Source organism: Cryptomeria japonica, chromosome 4 (genome assembly GCF_030272615.1).
Source record: "Cryptomeria japonica chromosome 4, Sugi_1.0, whole genome shotgun sequence".
NCBI classification, from domain to species: domain Eukaryota; kingdom Viridiplantae; phylum Streptophyta; class Pinopsida; order Cupressales; family Cupressaceae; genus Cryptomeria; species Cryptomeria japonica.
In genome coordinates this window covers 86,846,735-86,851,117 of record NC_081408.1, presented here as the reverse complement: position 1 = coordinate 86,851,117, position 4,383 = coordinate 86,846,735, and the positions used below count along the sequence as shown (strand labels likewise).

Here is a 4,383-nt window from a genome sequence, read left to right as displayed (position 1 = left end):
AAATTTGCATATATACTTTAATAAAGATTAATAGTTTTTCTTGCTAGAAAAAATTCTCAATTTCGATTTGTTAATTTGTTTTTTATTAATAACTTGTTAAAGAATAGCCCTTGCCAATATTTCTATGGCAAGAACTAATAAGAACTAATAAAAAAAAATCTTAACTTCCAATTTAGAAAAATCAATAACAACTTTGATGTTTCAAAATTATAAATATAAAAATATAATGTTTCTAAATTCAAAAAATCAAGTTAAATGCATACACAAATATTTGAAATATAATATATAACTTTTAATTTCCAATTTAGACAAATCAAAAACCATTTATATGTATCTGACTTTTAAAAATAAAAATAGCATATTTCTAAATTCAAAAAATGAATGTTACATGCATGCATAGATATTTCAGAAATAATACTATTTTAAATCACGTTTTCTTTCTTTATATTGAGAAAAATCATTAACAACTTTGATGTTTCAAAATTACAAACACTAAATTCAAATAATCTAATTAAATGTATAGGCAAATATTTATGTTAGCATTATGGTTAAATTAGGGTTAGATTCAATGTAAGTTAGGGTTAGAATAATAATTAGAGATAGGATTTGGATTATTGTTAAATTAGGGTGAGGTGTCAATGGGTTAGGGCTAATATTACTTAAGGTTAGTGTTCAATAATTGTTAAGGTTAGAATTAGAATTAGAAATAAGAGCTTTTTAATTAGGGTTACAGTTCAATTAAGGTTTTAAGAGAAATCTTCAAGTTAGGGTTAGGGTTAAAATAAGGTTAGGATTAAGGTTTAATTATTATTATGGTTTGAATATTATTAGGGTTAATATTATGTTAGTAAGGTTAGGGTTGAGGTTAATGTTAGATTAGGGTTCAATAAGAGTTAGGCTAGGGCTTAATTAGGGGTAGGGTAAAATTATGGTTATAAGAAAAATATTTGAGGTGGGGTTAATATATGGTTAGGGTTTAAATAGGGTTAAGGTTAGAGATTAATTATGGTTAGGGTTAATGTTAGATTAGGGTTTAAATAGGTTTAGCATTAGGGGTCAATGAGGGTTAGATTTAATGTTAGATTAGGTTTAAGGTTAGGTTTAGAATTAGAATTAAAGATAGGATTAGTGTTAGAGATGAGTTAGCATTAGGAGATCAATGTTACATTATTTTTTAAATAAGATTAGTGTCTAGATTCAATTAGAGTTAGATATAATATTAGATAAGGGTTAAGGTTAGGGTTAGACTTAGAATCAAAAATGTGATTAGGGTTAGGTATCAATCAACTCTTTACTATTATTTATGAATGCTAAATACTAATTAAATAGACAAATTTAAATGTCAAGAAATAACATTTTGATTATACATTGTTCCAAAATTACATTGCCAATACTTTGATAGGAATTTCATTAAAATGAAGTCCTTGTTAAATATGGTATTTCCCAATTTTTTTATTCAGACGTAGAACATTGCGATTTTCTCTATTTATTTTTTGGCAAGACTAATAAAGACGGGAAGTGCATCGATGGGAGACTTAGCAAAAACAATACTCTGCTAAAATAAAGTAAGCAAAACACTACTGGGGTGAGAGAGGCTCGAACTCTCGACCTCAGGATTCCTCAATATCAGGAGTCCGACCTCAGGATTCCTCAATATCAGCTATGAGACCTACGCGCTAGCCAACTGCGCCACCACCCCGATTTATTGTTTTAAACAACAATTATATTATTTATTTGTAAAAGTCTATACAAATAACGTGCTAAACCATTGACAACTTCTATAAGAGTAAGAATTCTCTTTTGGTTTAAAAAGAATAAGCAGCGTTTGTAGTCCAACAATTAGGATAATTGCCTTCCAAGCAATAGACCCGGGTTCGACTCCCGGCAGACGCAGTACAATTGGTTAATTTTATGCAGTTTGCTTGAGAAAGCTTTCATGCACCATCAGCATCAGAATTCTTGCAGATTGGATAACAAAAACCCCATTCAGTTGCTCAGATCTTACGTACTGTGTGCTCCCTTTAATTGGGTTTTATGTAGTTAAATGGTCTTACCTATTTATTTTTCTTATAAACACATTTTTTCACATGAAAACATTCCAATGCCAGTTGCATGTTGGTTGAGGGGATTATTGCTTGTGAAAATATCTAGAAATGTGCTTTTATAAATATAATTATAATATAGTTTTTAAAATGTCTAAAAATATGCTTGTATAAATATAATTATAATATTATTTTTAAAATAAATTTATATTATAAAAATATAACAAAAATACAAAACCAAAAAGTTCTTTATATTAAATTAAATCATTTATTTATTTAAACAATAAGAATTTTAAAAAGAATAAAATAAATAATAAAAAGATGTAAATGTTACTATCAAAATCTATATTTTAAAATCAACATTATTTGTGAGACAAATTTTTAATACTTTATAAAATTATTATTTAAATTTTTACAACATCTATACAACCTTGTCTTAAAATTTTAATTGTATTTTACATATTAAATATTACAAGACCGACATATTTAGGTCCTCTTCAGCGTCACAATCCTTTTATGACAAATTCATGAAAAAGATATAAACGTAAAAGTATAAAATGATCATTACCTTGAATTAAAAATATTACTTATTTCAATTTATATTGCAGCTAACGAAAAGTAAACATATTGCAGTTGCCTATCAGGTAGGCCTCATAGCTGATGCTTTGTGTTTCTAATAGGACACATCTTTCAAATTTCTTGAATCTATTTCTTCTTCATATATATTCCAATAGCCTTTCTACCATAGCATTTACAAATCATTTAAGTTATTTGCACAAGGTAGATGAGATGTCCATATTGAGTTGTGAAGATGTTTGTAATGTGCTCAATATATCTATTTAATTTTTGATAAATTCTTCCCTGGTTATTTAGGCACCCCTTTAAGTTGTTGTGGTAATTTAAAGTATGTGGTGTCTTCCTTCTTGCAATTTTTTATGGGGAGTGGATTTCCAATTCTTATTTGCTCAATTAGTTTTGTGGTTGGTAATCCTTTATTTCAAATCTAGGTGATTACATCTTGAGTCACTCAGAACATGTACATCATGCAATTGTGGTGATCTAACCTCCCCTTCAGTGGGTGAATCAAATATTTTGGTTTATTCTTATGGTGTGAGGTCTAAGTGCGATCCTCATTATTTGTACAACATATTTTATTCTTTTGTAGGTTCTTAGTAGCCCTTTGCTTTGTTTTTCAATCTATAAATTACTTATGTGTCAAATCTTTTGATAATCGAGTATTTAGGAAGAGATAGTAATGCTCTAGCATTGGCATATACATACCAAATCATCATTTACTCTGTAAGGTAGTTGTGGTTTCTAAGATACCCTTGGCTCTACCACCTCTATATAAATATGATCTTTGTCCACCACTAAAGTAAGATCTTCTACATGTTCCCTTACCATTTCATAGGAGATGTGATCCCTTTCTTTCATACTTTTTTGGAAAGCCTTAAAGAAACCCTAGTATACCTCTTTGTGTGAGGCAACATTTTTGAAGTGCTTGATGTGGGCATTTATTTGTTTTGCAACTATAAATTCATGTGTCCATATTTTCCCTGTGAAACCCAAGACTCTATTTAAAAAATAGAGTGCTAAACATATATTAAGAGAACCATACTATAATTGTTAGTATTTAGATCCCTTTATTCTAGTCACGTTCTACATAATTTTCTCTTAGAGAACCTTGCATAAGTAAAATTCCTTATTTTGTATAACCATCTCATAGCTGGTCAAGATGGTCATCGTTGTAGTGGATCCTTCTCTATTTGTGTAGTACACATTATGGGTGATCCTTAGGGTTGCATATCTTACTATTGGATTTATTATTTTCTTGATCCATGACAAGTTCCTTTCATCTAGCATTACTCCTATGAGTTCCTTGACCTTATGGTTACTCACCTTCGTCTTCAAGGGTAATTCACCCTTGTTGCATAATCTTGTGACCAAATGAATTGCATATTTTTAAATGTGGTAGGATTTAACTAGATACATGAAGTCATAATTTAGAATTGTGTGAACCTCGCCATTTTTTGTTGTTGATTTGGGAAAATATTTCCATGTACATATGATTTGAAGTTAGAGATTTTTTAATATCACAAGAGGTATTCCTCAAATCCCAACTTCAAGAGTGTTTTCCTACTAAACATTTTTTAGTAGATGTGTCATTTTAAATTGAATTCTCCTGAAGTATTTACTCATATGAACACCATAAAATTATGACCTCACTACTAACATGAGACTACTAAATGTATTGTATCTTAGATAGGTTTTAAATGTAGAGTATTTTCTCATTTGAACACCATAAAATTAAGATCTCGAGCTACTAACATGGAATTGCTAA

At 29.0% G+C, this 4,383-nt stretch overlaps 2 non-coding genes across 2 annotated transcripts; one reads left to right on the top strand and one right to left on the bottom strand.

Moving 5' to 3' along the window:
• Positions 1-1,581: 1,581 nt before the first annotated feature.
• Positions 1,582-1,699, bottom strand: TRNAM-CAU (transfer RNA methionine (anticodon CAU)). The gene is made up of 2 exons: positions 1,662-1,699; positions 1,582-1,617 (listed from the first exon to the last, which is right to left on the bottom strand). It is a non-coding gene; the product is annotated as a tRNA-Met (tRNA).
• A 122-nt stretch (positions 1,700-1,821) lies between these two features.
• Positions 1,822-1,893, top strand: TRNAG-UCC (transfer RNA glycine (anticodon UCC)). The gene has a single exon. It is a non-coding gene; the product is annotated as a tRNA-Gly (tRNA).
• The last annotated feature ends 2,490 nt before the right edge of the window (positions 1,894-4,383 follow it).